This window comes from Sus scrofa, chromosome 14 (genome assembly GCF_000003025.6).
Source record: "Sus scrofa isolate TJ Tabasco breed Duroc chromosome 14, Sscrofa11.1, whole genome shotgun sequence".
In the NCBI taxonomy this organism is placed as follows: domain Eukaryota; kingdom Metazoa; phylum Chordata; class Mammalia; order Artiodactyla; family Suidae; genus Sus; species Sus scrofa.
This window is the reverse complement of record NC_010456.5, coordinates 133,512,604-133,530,386: the sequence shown is the minus strand read 5'-3', so window position 1 is coordinate 133,530,386 and position 17,783 is coordinate 133,512,604. Positions and strand designations below refer to the sequence as shown.

Here is a 17,783-nt window from a genome sequence, read left to right as displayed (position 1 = left end):
GTTCAGAAATGACAGGGTCTTCCTACTGGTTGTCTGGTTTGTTTTCCTTCCCTGCTCACCCTCCGATATGGCTGGAGAAACCTTGACCTTGGAGGCGAAGCGACTTGCCCTTGATCCTTCAGCTCTGTTAATGAAGACCATTTGGGAGTCTGACCATCTTCAGCTCTTCTGCCTCAGGTTCTGCACCTCCCTTAAGAGTCCCCTTCCAGTGACTGAGGACCTTTGTGTGCCTGATGCTGTCCTGAGAGCTGGGAATCCAGCCGTTTACGAGATGGACAGGGTCTCCGCACTCACAGAATGTATATACCTAGGGATGAGTTCACAAAAGTCAGAGAACAGGCTGATTCTGTTCGTAATAAGTGCCAACTGATGGGGAGTGACTGAGTGATCAGAAGAGGCCTTTCCAAAAAGGTGACATCTAAGCTGAACTTTGCACAACAAGAAGGCACCACTTTGGTTCTTTGGGATGCTCGGGAAGAGCATCCCGGGAATGCTAAGATGTCCGGGGGACCAGTTGATGGGATGGGATGGGATGACTAGGCTGGGAAGAGTGGCTCTGAGGACCTGGTTTGTAGCACACTTGGGTTGATACCCATTCTCTTCCATTCTCCATCCTCCAAATTACCTTTTACGGCTTCGCTTTCTCCTGGTCTCATCTCTGGGGGAAGAATCCTTGTCCCATGCCAGCCGGCCTGCAGCTGTTTCAGTTTTAAAAAGCAGGGCTAGTGAGAAGCAAAGAAAACCCCCATTCTCCTCGTCCTCTCGCTCAGGGTTGGGCTTGTGAACAGGAGTTATTTTTAAGTCAGCACATGCTTGATGGGGGAAGTCTTGGGTGAGCAGCTGAAACCACACTCATGAAAACAAGACTGAAATAGTCTCTGAAATCCCAAAGGTGAGCCTGCGGCTGTTCACCTGAATTCTGTGACAACTCCAAGAAGTCTGGTTTGGGGAGAGGGGACCCTTTGGAGGGGGACAGGGGTATAGTGAACTCCCATGAAGGTCTGGCGCCTGCCTTGAGCATGGCTCTCTTCCCCTGGCCCCGTGCCCTTGACCGAGCCCCAGCTCTCGCTCAGGACTTGACTTCCTCTCGTGCCCTCTCACAGGGAGGGTCTTCCTCCCTCCTGTGGTTACTCACAGATGTTTCTCTCCCATCGTCCGTGAGAACCTCAGCTCCTTAAGGGCCCTGCTGTTCCTTGTCCCTTTCTTGGCAATTGGCTCCCTACCTCCTAGGTCACCTCCCCACCCCAGGTCCCACCATCACCCAGGTACTGTGGTCTCCATGGGAACTGCTTGTCTGGTGCTCTGGCCTTCTGGGTCCTCCACCTGCTCTCTTCTTCAGGATACGCTCCACCTTGTCTACACCTGGGCCCCTTGGTATAACATAGAGTCAACCTTTCCTTCCTGGAAAAACGATGCCCAAGGACCAGCGGGTTGACCTGATGTATGGAAGGCCTCAACAGATTATCCCTGTCATTTGTGGTCATAAACTTTAAATCTCTGCCTGTTCCTCTCTGGACGTTCTTAAACCTTGCAAACGTTTCCTAATAAATGTTTACCAGTAGTTATAGCAACATTCATCTCCATTTTTATGCTGTGTATGCTGAATTTTTCAATACGGACAAAACATATGGATAAATTTCCCTATGTTTTAGAAAATGGAGAAATAAAAGAGAAACAGTTTCATATTCAGAAGAGCTTGATTTAGAATCACTCCAGATGTTCATTCAGCCTCTCTTCCCAAGTCCTGTGTGGGGCCATACCGCCTAGGAGCTGTGCCTGTTTTGACATGTTGAAAACTTGCCAAGAGTCTCCTTAAATTTCTGGTGCTCCTAGATTCTGCCTCCTAATTTTCTTTTAGCTTTTTATTTTGAAATAACTGTGGACACACAAGATGCTGCAAAAAATAGTACAGGTTCCTGCGTACCTTTCAACCAGCTTCCCACCGTGATACCATCTAACATAACCAGAGGACATTATCAAATCCAGGAAACCGACACTGGTGCAACCCAAGCTGCAGACCACATTCTGCCGCCGTCTAATTTCATTAAATCTCGGGATCCGCAGCACTTGGGAAGCATCTTAGAATTTCATGAACTTCAGTGTTGTCATTTATCTTTCAGATTGTTTTTGGATCCCTTCCAACTGGCCATCAACCGAAATTAGTTTTTATCCGATCATCAAATTCCGGAAGACCCACAATGTACGCATTTCGTGTCTTCCCTGTGCCCACCTGGTGCTTTGTGGGGGCCCATCCTTGGTGTGTGCACACAGGTAGGTTTCTCCCCCAGATCTGGGAGATTCGCAGAGGTAAGGAGCCCGTGAGATAGAGAACAGTTTGGTGAAATAGAATGTAAGACAAAGACTTGAGAAGCTTGAGTTCCGATCATTGTAGCCCATGTTTGAATACTTACCATATGCTAGATTTGACAGTATTCCCTTTACTCTCAGCAGCCGTTGACACAGACACAGTTAACACCCCCATTTTACAGATGTGAAAACTGAGGCTAGAGAAGGTCACCCTGCCCAAGTCTTGGCAGCTTTTGAAAGGTAGAGTTGGGACCTGAATTCAGGCAGTCTGACTTGAGAGGTTGCTGGCTCCTACCTTGTAGGGTCAGCTTCATTTTTTCAGGCTTTTACACCTCTGGTCCCAGTTCGCCCTGACCGCCCTGTGTCCTGGGGCTGCTTACCTGACTTCTCTGAGCCTCTTTTCTCGCCTGCAGGACGAGGGCCTTGGCTAAAAAGGTGTCATGTCCCTTCCATCCCTGAGTGCAGGTGGTTTCACTGCGGTGAAAACAGTTTATATCAGTAGAGGACGGAACACTGCAAAGATCTCAGTAAAATTTCTCCTCTGTTCCTTGTTCAACTCTTAAGGTTGGGAAGCTTCTGCTGCCTAATTTGGTGGATGGGAGCCTTATTTCCGATTGATTTATGCTCTGGTGTATTTTAATTAAACCATCTACAATCTTAAAGATGCAAAATCCCCATGCATCCTGCTGCGTCTAAACCCCCTACATTCAGCTCTGGGTCAGAGTGATGGTTGTAATAACCAGAAGGCGTCATGGGAAGCCGATGGTTGTAAGCCTTATGGGCAGCATTAATTGTGAGACATCACCAGGCCAAGATACAGGGCGTTGTCAGCACATACGGAATTGATTTTGCATTCTTCACAAAGGAAGGTTAAAATCCAGCTTGTTTGTAAATGGTGTTCCCTGGTGGCTCAGTAGGTGAAGGAGCTGGCATTGTCACTGCTATGGTGCATACAGGTTTGATCCTTCGCCCGGGAATTTCTGCATGCCGCAGGTGTGCCATATACACATATACACATATATGTATGTGCATATATACATATATAATGTATGTGTGTATGCCTATACAATATATGTAGATATTTGCACCTTTATATATATATGTACAAACATATATTATATATAATTTTGGAATAAGTTTATCCCTCAACCAGGGTAAAGATTTTCCCTTTAAAAGAGGATAGAAGGGAGTTCCTGCTGTGGCTCAGCAGGTTAAGAACCTGACGTAGTGTCAGTGAGGAAGCGGGTTGGGTCCCTGGCCTTTGTTCAGTGGGTTAAGGGCCCAGGGTTGCTGCAAGCTGCGGTGTAGCTCACAGATGCGTCTCAGATCCAGCATTGCTGTGGCTGTGGTGTGGGCCAGCAGATGCAGCTCCCACTTGACTCCTAGCCCGGGAAATCCCGTATACCACAGGCGTGGCCCTAAAAGGAAAAAGAAAAAAGAAAAGGAGCCAGAGGAGCATAAGCTTCAGGTCATAAATTTCACAGGGGAGGCCTCCACTTGAGGGCGTGCGAGGCGGTTGGATTCTGGGATGGCTGCGTCATCACATCGGCTTGAGAAACCGAAGGTCCCCATAATCTTAAAATCATCAGGCAGAGCTGCTTTAGAGAAGAAACTGTCATAGGTCAGAGCTACGATAAATGGGCTTGTGGGAACTGCTTTTGCCGTAACGTCTCTTGTGGTATGGAATGGAAGATGCTGATTCTGAAATGACCCTGGAAAGGTCCCTGCGTAGACCAGCGATGAGATTAAACCCAGGGCGTAATGCCATTCTCTAAGGATGTGTTTGTTCTTTAGCTGTACCAGGAATGAGAGACGCTCTCTGGATGGGATTTCTCTCCTTTTAATCCTGATTGTATAACTGTTTAGGCATCTCCAGAAATGGCTGTATAATTTGCAAGCCCTCGTACAATGGGAAAATTCAAGCCCTTTATGAGAAACTTATGAAGGAGCTCAGAATGGAGCTGGCAGAGCATTGAACCACGTGCAGGACACTTGTGGGCCCCGGGACCTGCGTGACTGCACGGGTTGCAGCCCATGGAGCTGGCCCTGGGCATCTTGTGTCATCCTTATCCTAGAGCACCCTGACCTCCAGCACCTTGTGTCAACAGTAAACTGTGAGCCCCCGAAGGGCAGGGTTGCTGCCCTGTTGCTGGTGAGCTCTGCGGGCTCTGGCAGGGTTCCCGACCCCTGTGTATGCTCAGGAGAGGCTGGCTGAGCTGAACTGATTCCTGGAAGGATGGTCCTGGTCTGCTGGTGGGATTTCATGTGCCTTTCTCAGGTGCCGTGCATCAGAAGTCTGGAAAAGTCAGCATTCCCATTGTGGCTCAGTGGTAATGAACCCTACCAGTATCCACGAGGATGCAGGTTTGACCCCTGGCCTTGCTCAGTGGGTTAAGGATCTGGTGTTCCCATGAGCTGTGGTGCAGGTCACAGACACGGCTTGGATCTCATGTCGCTGTGGCTGTGGTGTAGGCCGGCAGCTACAGTTCTGATTCAACCCCCTAGCCTGGGAATCTCCATATGCTGCAGGTGTGGCCCAAAAAATTAAAAAAAAAAAAAAAGAAAAAGAAATCAGGGAAAAATCTTCAGAATGGACAAGCGACAAGGGCAAAATTCCTACAGTCTGATAGCTTAGCTTGGAGAAGAGAACACCCGACTCTGTGTGTGTGTGTGTGTGTGTGTGTGTGTGTGAGAGAGAGAGAGAGAGAGAGAGAGAGATTTTTCACTGCAAAATGTAAAAGGCTGGAGTTCCTGCTGTGGCGCAGCAGGTTAAGGATCTGGCGTTGTCTCTGGAGACTCACGTTTGATCCCTGGCCTGGCGAAGTGGGTTAAGGACCTGGTGTATGACTCTCTTTGCAGCCCCATGCCTCGGTCCCTGGAGGGGCGGCCCCAGCCCCTCTTGGCCTTCGTCTGTGGTGCCCACTGCTTGGGCTCTGCCCTCCCAGCTGAGTGAAAGGCCCCTGGAGAGAGTCCGGGGTTTCAGGGCCGCCGTAGGTCAGCCTTGTCCTTTCCCAGCCCGGAGAGTCAGTGTGCAGAGTGGGGGGTGGGAGGGCGGAGAGCGCAGATCCTGGCGGAGGACACAGACTCCAGCGCCCGAAGCGGCCCTCCGCTGGAGCAAGTGGCTGCAGGGCTTGGAAGGGCCGGCTCTTCTTTGTGTTAAGTCTTTGTTCTCTCCAGGGCGTTGAGCTGAGACTTGTACCGGCTTCGTGGGTGCCTTTTTCCTCTTCGAAGCCAGTGGAGAAGTGGCAAGTAGCATCCAGGGCTGGCTGCCAAGGAGAGGGGAGGTTCCAGCAGAGGAGAGCCAGGACTTGCAGGTTTCGAATTGGGACTGCGGATCTTGAATGAAGATTAAAATTAGTTTCTCTTGGGGGCAGGGCTTGGGGGTTGCTCTGCTCAGAAGCCCTACGGAAAGCTCCTCAGAGCCCCGTCTCGTCTCGGAGGAGTTACTGTGGACTGCCACTGGATTTCCCGCCTTTTGTTCTCAGTTTGTATGAGGTCACTGGGGATGTGAGCTCAAAGGGAGCCAGGACACTGTGCTCTGCTTTCATTGTCACAGGCTGATGGGTCTGAATGGGGCTGTGATGCCCGAAGAAAGAAATCATCTTTTATGCATCTCTTGGCTGGGGAGAGAGAGGCGGCTCTAGAGGTCACAGCTGCTCTTGCTGAGCCCAGGACCATGAAGCAAGGTTTGTTGTACCTGCCTGTCTGGCATCAGAGCCTCCCTTTCAAGGGGACGCTCAGCCGGTCCTTAACTTTCTCAGTAAATGACAAGTTACAGCACCTTGGTGGGCAAACAAAAGCTGGTTTTATTTTCCCTGTTGAGACATCTGTAATCATTGCTTTTATTTTGAAAAGAAAAATAATAGGAAAAAAGTCCACAGTATTTTATGACCTGGTGCAGGAGTCTGAGTTAATAACATGTCAGGTTCAAAGCTATTGGGGAAAAATTTTAATGTACAAACCAGAGAGAGAGGGAGGAAGAGAGGAAGGAAGGAGGGAAGGAAGGAGAGATGAGCATACAAAACAGACTCTCTCTTCTGCAAAACCCCACAAACTCTGAAGTGGCAGGAATCCCGCCTGCCCTGTCTGCCACTGTGTGCCCAGCACAGCCATGTAGAATGGAACCTGGTAAGGAATGAAAGAATGAGGTTCTGGATTGCTGTTTTGGCCTGTGCACTGGCCTTCTCAGACAATGCCTTCAATGGAAGGAAACTGTAAAGATATGAGAAAATAATACTATCAAAGTTCCCCCTGTGGGGAGTTCCCGTCGTAGCGTGTGCAAATGAATCTGACTAGGAACCATGAGCTTGTGGGTTCTATCCCTGGCCTCGCTTAGTGGGTTAAAGATCCAGCGTTGCCATGAGCTGTGGTGCAGGTTGCAGATGCAGCTGGAATCTGACGTTGCTGTGGCTGTGGCATAGGCCGGTGGCTGTAGCTCTGATTCGACCCCTAGCCTGCGAACCTCCACATGCCGCAGGGGCAGCCCTAAAAAGACCAAAAAAAAAAAAAGTTCCCACTGTGGTGCAGCAGGTTAAGGATTGTCACTATGGAGGTGAGGGTTCACTCCCTGGCCCAACACAGTGAGTTAAGGATCCAGTGTCTCTGCAGCTGTGGGTGTAGGTCAAAGCTGCATCTTGGATTTGATCACTGGTCTGGGAACTTCCATATGCCATGGGGCAGCCAAAAAGAAAAAAAGGGGAAAAAAGGAAACAAAGAAAGAAAGTGGCTAAAGGAATAAGTGAGAGCCTTCTCTTTGATCCCATGCTTTCCCAGCATGTGCTCAACCTGCAGGTGGCTGCCAGACTGGCCCTATGACATGGCTCAGGAGAACCAGGGCTTGTGGCCTCCTGACCAAGTCCACCCTGAGAAGAGTCATTTAAGGCTCTGAAAGTCCTTTGAACCTGGCAAATGGAGATCATTAGCCTTTGGACTGTGAGCTGGGTCCCAGAATCACTGAGTGTTTGCGAGTGGAGGTGGCTTTGGTTTGGTGCTTCTGAAAGGAAGTGGGTGTTGTCTTTTGTGGTCAAGGCAAGAGGGCTGAATTTCATTGACACGTCCATGCCGGCCTCAAATCTCCTATGTGCCCTTTATTTCTCTCTTGTTTTCTACGGGAGAAAGACCCACTACCAGCTGTTCTTTCTGTTGTGGCGCGGTTTGAAAGAAGAATTTTCCCGACTCATAGCGAAGTGAAGAGCAAGAAGAGTTTGTCGAGATAAGAATCACTGCTAGCACAGCAGGATGACCTCCTGATAATCAGGGAGAGCCGACAATGAGTGCATGGTCATGTCCGATTTTATAGCCCAGGCAGAGAGGAGGGGTCCTAGGATACACCTGCTGACCTGCTGATTTGTTCGGGAAAGAGGGGTCTTAGGATACATGTGCTGGTTGTTTGGGGGCATATAAGGCCTCTATAGGGGTGGGGTGAGGAATGGGCCACCTACATTTCCTTGTAGGGGGCAGGAAGGAGTAGGTAGGCCAGGTTGCTCAAGGTGGAGGAGGGGCCATTACAGGGAGATGGGTGGGATGATGATAAGGGTCAGGTAATTCTTGTCGGGAGGCTTTGAGTTCTATCTCCTTGAGGTCCCATACTTTCTTTTTTATGAGTCCCACCCCACCCCCACCCCCACTCATGGAGTATAACAGACCTAATTAGAGGGCACTTACCAAATGCTTACACCTGCATGGATTTGCATGAACAGAACTTCCCTGTGCAGCCAGCCCCATGGTCAAGTGTGAACAGCATCCCAGAGACCCCCAGTTCCTTTCTGCTCACTGATCACCCCCAGTCCACGGTCAGGGGAGATCTCCATCCTGACCTTCACCACCTCTGCAGGTTCCATCTGTTCTTTGTACTTTATATAAATGAACAATGTCCAGTGTCCTCCTTTGTGTCTGGTTTCTTGTGCTCAATACTGTGTTTGTGAGGTTCTTCCCTGGTGTTGCTGGCAGCTTTAGTTTGGCCTTCCAGCTGGTGCACTGAGCATTCCAATTGTGGTGCATGCCTTTGATCAGCACTGGAGCATGTTTCTGTGGGGCACATACCTAGGAGTAGAAATGCTGGTCTTTGGGAATGAGAGGACTCAACTTCAGCAGATGTGGCCCATTTTCCATGCAATTATACCACATGCAGTTCCCCCCAGCAGCAGATGAGTCTCCTGAAAGGTGAAATAAGAGCTTGGAGAAACATACAGTCAGACTGACTGTCCTTTGCCCCTTGCCTCCAAAGGAAAGACCTTGGGGTAACTGCTGGCCATTCTGCAGGTTTGTGTTGAATGGATAAACTGGGAATGAGTGGAGAGAAAGTCCCTATGATGACCCAGAAAGATGCCCATCCCTACTGGGAGCCTGCACCCTATGGTCACGTTTCACTGGAAGCCAGTCTTTGTGCCTGAACTTGGCAGTGGGGATTTGTTGGTATCTGGGAAGAGTCCAGAATCGAGCATTTAGTCGCCACCCTTTTGGGTGTCTGCCTGCCTTGAAGTAGAGCCTCTAGGCTAATCCTTATGATGAAAGTGGCCAACCTGGGGTTCCTCTCTCCTGGAGGGGGTGGGGGCTGCCTCCTCTTAGAAAGATTTTACTTGCAAATCAATCCAGTCCCTGAACCAACTGGTTCTGCACACTCCCTTCTTTTGTGTAGCTTGACAAGCCTGACTTTTCCACCCCATGTTCAAGGTGGGGAGAAAGCCTTTCCTGCCTGCAAGGCTGATGCTTAGAGTGACTGGGGGTCCAAAGCAGGGAGAAGAGGCAACTGACACTTCCTGAACATCCCTGTGTGTTGACGACAGTTATGAGTGCAGGTATGTTGGTGTCCCTGATACAGACAGGAAGCTCGAGGGGAGAGGACTCTGTCCCATGTGCAGAGCCCCATGGGGGCCAGCCCTGGCTGAGTTCCAAGGTGGTGTATGCACTGCCCTGGTTCCATCAAATTCCTGACTCACAACAGTGGCCGTGGCTGGATAAGGGAGACTTGGAAAGAAGGAAATTCTGTGGCCATTGGCTTGAGGCTTAAAAGTCACCTGCCCACCTGCCTCTCCCTGCCCCAAGTAGATTCTGCAGATCTGGGGCAGAGGTGGAAGCACTGTTTTACCCAGGGCCATAGGGAGTCTTCCATCAATTTGGGAAACAGTGATTTTCCAGTGCCCGTTGTTGGGAGGCTGGGAAAGGAGGGGAATGAAGGAAATAAGAGACCTCGTCCTCCAGTGGTTGTCTGTCCTGAGCAGCCGTGTACAACAGAGCTTTCTGGGACACTGGAGATACTCTGCCTCAGTGCTGCCCAGATGGTAACATAAGCCACACGTGGCCAGTGAGCCCTTGAAATGTGACCAGTACCACCGAGGAACTGAAAATTTGAATAGCATTTCATTTTAATCAGTTTAAAATTTAAAACATGCATCCAGTTCAATTCTTGGAAAATTTTTGAGAATGTTTGGAGCAACTTGGGCACGGACCGCTCCATTTTATTTCTTCCTTTCCCCCTTCCTTCTTTCCGTCCTTCCTTCCTTCCCGAACCCGCGGCATGCAGATGTTCTGGGGACAGGGACCAAATCCCCACCACAGCAGAGACAACACCACGTCCTTAACCCACTGAGCCACCGGGGAACTCCCTCTACATTTTCAGTTGTGAATTTTAGGGAGTCTAAATACAAATCAGGTACTTCTGATGAACATTCGGCATCCAAATTGAGATGTATTATACATGTAAAATACACACTGGATTTTGAAGACTTAGTATGAAAAAAATAATGTAACTCTATAATTAATGACATACCGCATACATGTTGAAATGATAATATGGAATGAAATATGTGAAAATGAACTTCCTCTGGCATATTTACACTTGGCCATGTAGCTCACATTCCCTTTCTGTTGGGCGCCGCTGCTCTGGGATCTTTCCTTTCCTTGCTGGAATCTGAGCCTGGAGGTCAGGGAATTGGAGTTGGTGAGCAGTGCCCCTGGTGTCCCCCCACCGTTCTGCTCACCTGGGCACGGGGTTTCAGGCTGATGACACCCCTGGCCTCCAGGGTGCCTTGTCCAGCGAGAGGAGGAGCTGTCCAGGGGCTCTGTCCTCCCTGCCACTTCTCTCTGCTGCTGCCTTTAAAACAAGCATCTGCAGTGGGTTAAGGATCTGGCGTTGCCGTGAGAGGCGATGTAGGTCACAGATGTGGCTGGAGTAGGCCGGCAGCTGCAGCTCCGATTCGACCCCTGGCCCGGAACTTCCACAAGTGAGACCCTAAAAAGCAAAAATAAAAAAAATAAATAAAGAAAGAAAGGACGAAAGAAAGAGGCATCTGCTCTGATGCTCCTTGTTCGGAAGAAAGTACCAGCACAGAAGCAAACACCCATCTGCCCTGCAGTCAGGCATGGGTGGGCCCTGACCAGCCTTCGGTCAAGGTGAAAACTCCACCTTGACTTTTAAATTAAATTTCATCCAAGTCTCTACTCCAGTGGAATGGGAGCCCCTCCAAACTCTAAGCTACAGAACTGTCCAGAAAGTGAATCGGGTTTCATTTTTGCTTCCTGCCTTGGCCCCGCCGTTTCTCGGGGGACAGTGGGAGTCCCCAGAGGGAGGTGTGGCGGGCCGCGACATGCAGATGAGCATGCTGGTCTGTCAGCAGCTCATGTTCACCCACAGCCCTCGGCCTGTCAAACGTTTATCTTCTTTGTAGGGTTCTGGATGCTTCTACCCCTGGCCTGCGGGCTCCTCTGGGCACAGCCTTCTTCAGCTCACTTCTCTGTTCCTGGCGCTACACGGGGGCCTGGCACGCGGTAGGGGTTTAATGATCTCTGTTGAATAGGCTAGTTTGGAGGTGCCGTCTTAGTCTGAGGGTCAAATATGACCCCCGGGGGTCGGGGGCTTGGCCTCCCTGGAATCAGGCCTCGGTGGATGGGCGCTGGACGTGGGGATGGCTAGAAACTTTGCTTCTGTCCTGTGCTTTGGTCTGCAACTTTTTCTTTTCTTTTTTTCTTTTTCTCATTTGGGCCACATTGGCCAGGGGTCGAATTGGAGCTGCAGCTGCCGGCCTGCACCACAGACACAGCAACACCAGATCCGAGCTGCATCTGTGACCTACACTGTGGCTCATGGCAGTGCCAGATCCTGGACCCACTGAGCCAGGCCAGGGATCGAACCTGCATCCTTATGGATATTAGTTGGGTTCTTACCAAGAGGAACTCCTAGTCTATGACTAAGTGCAGGGTTTTCTTTTCTTCTAAAAACTCTCTCTTGGATGACACTGTCCTGCCACGCCGTGAAGAGGGAAGCCCCTCTGTTGGGACACGGCTCTTCTCTCTGCCAGGCCTTCCCTTCACCGTCCTCTGTCATTTGCTCTGACAGCACCCTGGGTGACATCGGTATTTTCAGGTCGTCCCAGGAAACCAGTGGGGCCCTGTGGCCAGAGGCGAATGGCTGCCGGGAGTGCGGCGGGAACTTCGATTCTCGGGGTGCCGCCTTCACCTTATCTCACAGTTAATGGGACCTAATGTGCAGATCTGGTTGGTGGGGCCCGGGAAACAGGGACTGTCAAAGCTGAGCCAGGGAGAGCGAGATCTGTTCCCCTGGGAGGGGAGGGTGGGGTCCGGTTGGGCGGGACCAGCTGACGGCCTCCGCTCAGGCTTCCCTCGCCAGGTGGTGGGACCCGAGTCTCACACCAGATGGGGCGTCCGCTCTGTCTCGCCCTTCAACGTCAGTGACTCAAGGTTCTCCAGCCTGAAGTCATGAACCCGGGAGTCCCGAGGGCCTCTTGGTCTCTGGGGAAATGCCTGACTCCCCCACCCTCATCCACCTTCCCCAGACCACAGGCCCTGCCCTCCGCTCCTTCCATCCTCTCTTGGGGTGGGGGCACCCTTCAACTGGCCAGAGACTCTGGGCTCCCCAACCCTGAGCCCCCTGCCCAACCCCCAAGGCCCAGCCCTCATAACTCCTGCAGTGTCATGCCCTCCACACCACAGATGGCACCTGGCAACGGCAGGGACGCTCTTGAACTTCACAAGACTCGCGTTTCCTGATGGTCTTTATGGCCTGCGTGGCCCTGATTCTGCTCCAGCGAAACGTGCAGGATTCAGCTGAACCCGATTCTCCCCATAGTGGAGAGCAAGTCAGATGTTAGTGCAAGGAGTTTGCGTCTTTGCCCCGTGGAGCTGGAAGTTAAGACTCACTGCCTCCAAGGGACCAGGGGGCACGATGCCAGCTGGATGTCTGTGGTGGGACGCCGGGTGTCTTCTCACCTCTGAGAAGCAGAGTCCGCACCCTGACTGCTCGCGTCCACTCACATCGGCCTGCGGCTTAGCCCAGGGAGGGAAGTGCTCAGAGCTGTTCAGATACTTTTCTGCCTAGCTTGCACTATCTCCTTGCCCTGCCATCTTTGTGGGTTTGGGCCCCCGAATAGCCTCAGTCCTAACATTTAAAATAAAAATGATCCTGGAGTTCCCTTTGTGGCTCAATAGGTTAAGACATAGTGTCTGTAAGGATATGGGTTAAATTTCTGGCTTTGCTCAGTGGGTTAAGGATCTGGCGTTGCTGTGGCTGTGGTGTAGGCTGGCAGCTGTCGCTCTGAGACAACCCCTAGTCTGGGAACTTTCATGTGCTGCAGGTGCAGCCCTAAAAAGAAAAAAAAAGAAAAAAAAGAAAATGATCCTGTTTTTATCATTTGCATTTATGTTTTTTATTGAAATGGAATACTTTGCGGTTATTCACAAGATATGGTCTTTTTAAATGAATAAGTATTTCCTCTGTCTTTCTGATTTTCTTCTTCTTCTTCTTCTTTTTTTTTTTTGTAAAGAGTAGAGCTATCAAGGCAGGTGATAGGAAAGCAGAATTTTTTTTTTCTTTTTTCTTTTTTTTTTTTTTTTTTTTGTTGTCGTTGTTGTTGTTGTTGCTATTTCTTGGGTCGCTCCCGCGGCATATGGAGGTTCCCAGGCTAGGGGTTGAATCGGAGCTGTAGCCACCGGCCTACGCCAGAGCCACAGCAACGCGGGATCCGAGCCGCATCTGCAACCTACACCACAGCTCACGGCAACGCCGGATCATTAACCCACTGAGCAAGGGCAGGGACCGAACCCGCGACCTCATGGTTCCTAGTCGGATTCGTTAACCACTGCGCCACGACGGGAACTCCGGAAAGCAGAATTTTTTAATAAGAGCATAGCGATTCTTTTTAAACAGGCTTAGAAGACATGAAAATATGTGGGCTTTGATCTTCTTTTTCTGGATTAGAATATGAGGGATCCGTCGTTGCAACAGACGGCGAAGTCATTCGTTTCTGATGCATTTCAGGGAGCTGGCTTTCTAGAAGTGGCCAGAATGAAACACAGACAGAGTGGTGTGACGCACACCAGACCAGAGACACACCCGACATGTTCGCTGAACACAAACTCTACGAGGAGGAATGACAGTAATAACAATATGACATAACATACTAATCCTAATAGGAATAATAGCAATGGTGATGGCAAATTGGCAAACATCATAAGAGTAGCAGCCAGCTAGTCAGGCACTCCCAGGCTCCCAGGCTTCCCGCTCGGCACTTTCCCTGGATCATCTCTGGCCTTCCTGCCGTTCTGTCAGACTCCATGTTCTCATTATCATCCCCTTTTTGCAGATGGGGAACTGAAGCAGGCTTGGGGTCAGGCTGCGGAGTCAGCACGAGGACTCCAGCCACCTGCATGCCCCCTGGGCTTGTAGCCACCGCCCTGCACCCCAGGAACTGCTCACCAGTGGGGAGCCGTTGGCACCGCCCCCATGGCCCTGCCTCCGACCCCAGAGGAGGTGAGAACTAGAAGCAGCTGTTCCAGGAATTGGCCATCTGCTCATTTTTTGCTTCGGTTATTTCACTAATTGAGGCAAGGGTTCCGGGAGTTTTGACATTAAGTATCTGGATAATTGCCTCAATATATCATTTTCATTTTACGTGTTTAGACACAGCCTTTAATGAAATTTGAAAACCCAGCTCTACCTGGGGAAATGTTACCTTGGACTTGGAACTTTTTGCGCCGCGTACTTGATGGCTTAGGCTTCTAGTCAGAAGCTTAATTGTCCACCAACACCTCCCCTCCTCTAAACGTCCTGTTGGTCCGCCTTGAAAGTCACCCTGGATTTGGGGCAGATCCACTGACTTTTCCTTACGGGGGAAACGCGGACTTTAAAAAGATGGCCTCTCGGGTGCCTGGGTTTGGGGCTGCGGTTCTGTTCTGGTGGCTTCTGTGCCTAACGGGATTGCGGGTCTTAGGGGGCAGGATGGGCGTTTGCCCTTTTCTTCACCCTCTTCCAGGCTGAGCACTGATGACTGGACAGATGGGTCTGGACAGGTGTGAAGATGCCAGTGGTTTCACTGAATGATGCAGATGGAAATTACCAGCCGGAAAAAAATAGTCAAAGAAGATAAACATCTAACAGCTCCATGCTACCTTTGAAATTTTTTCCTAATTTCTCCTTTAAAATCCCCAAAGAGAATTTTAAAGAGACCTCAAGTGTGCTGCCTGCAGGAGTCTTGGCACATTATCACATCCCCAGAATAAGGGCGGAATGTGACATGTGGGGTGCTGTTGTCACATCACTAGGGACCAGGGTCTGCAGGCCCGGAGATGCCCTGAGAAGCCCAGCCAGTTATTCTGCGTTGCGCAAACAGCTTCTCTGCTCCAGCTGCAAATACGCTTGGAGGCGGGGGGTGTCAGTCCCAGCGAGAGTGGTGGGGTGAGGGGAGCACAGGGAACCCTCCCTCCCTGGATTGCATGTGTTCATACAATCCTGCTGTTGCCAAAGGGCCCTGCCTGGTCTCAGAAAGCTGTGAGGGGAACAGGAGGGACCCAGGAGAGGCAGCCCTGAGAAGGAGCTGGTGCCGTGTAGACCCACCCTCTGGGAGGGGGGGCGATTGGCAGTCCAAGTAGGGCACCCCCTCTTCCCCCCCAGATTGAAATGCCCCCTTCCCATTGTAAAGTGAATGCTGTTGGCCTTTCGTTGGGAAAAGCATCTGCTGGATTTGTTCATTCATTTCTGCTCAAGGTTTTACAACTTGAAGGGTGTGAAAACCTCAGAAAAACTGAGTTAGCCAAAGATGGTCCAGCAGTGTCGTCAATTCTTTTGTCATTCGAAAACTAAAATAATCCCAGTGTGTGTACATTCAGAAAAATAAAGGTCAGCCCAGATTGCTTTGTGACAACGTAAACTTGTCTCTTTCAGCCAATTTCAGAGGAGGAGGGGGCGGTGAGGGCTGCACACGGGCGGCAGCAGCGACAGACCCAGCTAGAATTAGCTAAAGAACCCGCAGAAGCATCCATCCCCCATCCCCGCCTCACCCCCCACCCCCAACCTGCTGGAACAGGACTGGTTGACACTTAAACTCTTCCAGCCCCAGCACTCTGTCATGCCATGGGCAATTATTCTAACCTAAATGTCTGGTTTCTTCCACCCATAAACCCCAGTAAATCCTTCAAATTAATTACATGGAGGAACTCATTTCATTGCATGAGTAGTTGGTATTTGATCTCTTTTAAGTATAGAAGAGGGGAAAGTAGCTGAGGGGACAAAAAAAGAAGAGAAAAAGAAAGAAAACGAGAAAGAAAAGAGAAAGAGAAAGGTAATTTGGGTCCTTAGTCAACTCTGAATACTTGATGTTTTTGAAACGTTTCCAAATTTCCTTTACAGGAAAGGAATGAAAATGAGCCAAAAAGAGGGGGGTGTTTTTCTGTTTTTTTCTTTCGTCCTACACTCAGTCCTGGGGTTTTGTGGCTCGTGCTGGGAAACTGTAGACTGAGTGCATTCAGAAATTTGCCTGAAGGGCTTGTAAGAGCTGAAAATGGGTAAAAACAAAACAAAATGGAAAGAAAACAAAACCTCTGGCCACAGATAAGGATCATATAATTTACTAAGACGTATCATTTTGGTGTTTTCTTAAGTATGGAAGCTCATTCTGAAAGGCAGGGAGGTACTTTTGAGCTTGGCAGGGGTGAGATCCAGTGCCAGGCCCTCTGGGGCCGTGGCTTCTGCCCCAGCAGAACTGGGGGCAGGCGGGGACCATTCCTCTCTGTGGGTGTCAGGAACCTGGGGCTGGCAAGCCCTGGGCCAGCCCACCAAACAGCCCCTCTGTGGAAGCCAGTGCCAGCTGCAGGCCTGAGAGATGCCAGGAAATGGGTTTTCAGTGCCATAAGGACTAATCTTAGAGCGGCAGAATTTGAAAACCTGCAGAGTTGAAAATCCTATTTTAAATACCCCCCCCTCCCCCCAACCTATTGGGAATTCTCTGTTTAGACTGCGCTATGCTTATGAATGTGTTGCCTGCTTCCTGCCTGCCTTTCTGACTGTCTTTCTTTAGGAAATGATTGTAGAAGTGAACAGAAGAGGCATTCTTGCCTTCACGGGGCTTAGAGTCCAGTGGTCAAGGCCGATGCCGGTCCAGCAAGCACACACAGGAGAAGTAGAAGGAGGGAGTTCCCGTTGTGGTTCAGCAGGTTGAGAGCCTGATGGTGTCTCTCCGAGGATGCAGGTTGGATCCCTGCCTTTGCTCTGTGAGTCAAGGATCCAGTGTTGCCCCAAGTTGCGGCATAGGTCACAGGTATGGCTTGGAACTGGTGTTGCCCTGGCTATGGTGCAGGCCTGCCACTGCAGCTCCCATTCAACCCCCAGCCTGGGAATTTCCATATGCTGCAGGCGGGGCCTTACAAAGAAAAATAAAAAGTGAGTTCCCCATCATGGCACAGTGGAAATGAATCTGACTAAGAACCATGAGGTTGCAGGTTCGATCCTTGGCCTCACTCAGTGGGTCAAGGATCCGGCATTGCCATGAACTGTAGGTTGCAGTGGCATCTGTAGGTTGCAGATGCCACTCGGACCCCGCATTGCTGTGGCTCTGGTGTAGGCTGGTGGCTACAGCTCCGATTAGAACCTTAGCCTGGGAACCTCCATATGCCACAGGTGCAGCCTTGGAAAGCAAAAAAAAAAAAAAAAAAAAAAAGTAGAAGGGATTTGATGGATTTATTTTTCTCAACTGACTAGAGCAGTTCTTGATAGAAAGTCAGCTACAAGGATTTTTTTTTTAAGTCTGAGTTTAAAAAAATTTGAGACTGTTTTTTAGGCCAGGAAGAAGTCTTCCCTCTCCAGATAAGTCCTGACCTTCCTAAAGAGGCCGGAAGGTTTTCCAGATCTTTATGGAAGAGGTTCCGCCCTGTGGTTAATTCTAAGAGGTTGCGTGTTTACTCGTTTGGGTAGAACGGAGTTCCTAGAGCGGCTCTTGCTGCCCAGCTTCCTTTCCTCTTCCCACTCCGCAAGTTCCTTTGCATCAGCGAGGGGGGCGTGGAGGGCTCTGCTGAAGCAGCATCTTCTCGGGCCCCAGAGAAACGGAGCTGTTCTTAGAGAACACACCTTTGTTACAGTGTTGATTGAATGTCCACCCCTCCAGCTTCAAGTATCAAAGCTTGGAGGAATTGTCTGAAAGAAGTCACTTGCCGCCAAACTCCTTCAGCGCATCTCTGCTTAATGGAGAAGA

General features: G+C 50.2%; 1 protein-coding gene across 14 annotated transcripts in view; it reads left to right on the top strand.

Moving 5' to 3' along the window:
• The window catches only part of CHST15 (carbohydrate sulfotransferase 15), an 84,613-nt gene that overhangs the window by 14,385 nt on the left and 52,445 nt on the right, over positions 1-17,783 (top strand). For 6 of the 14 annotated variants that reach the window (XM_005671536.3, XM_013983832.2, XM_021073610.1 and 3 more), the window contains exon 2: positions 2,121-2,271. The exons of 6 other annotated variants lie outside the window; for them this stretch is intronic. The gene's annotated coding sequence lies outside the window, so the exon portion shown is untranslated. Of the gene's footprint in view, positions 1-2,120; positions 2,272-6,951; positions 9,105-13,904; positions 14,072-17,783 lie in introns of those variants that run through there. 2 more of the 14 variants (XM_013983837.2, XM_021073613.1) reach the window with 2 other exon arrangements.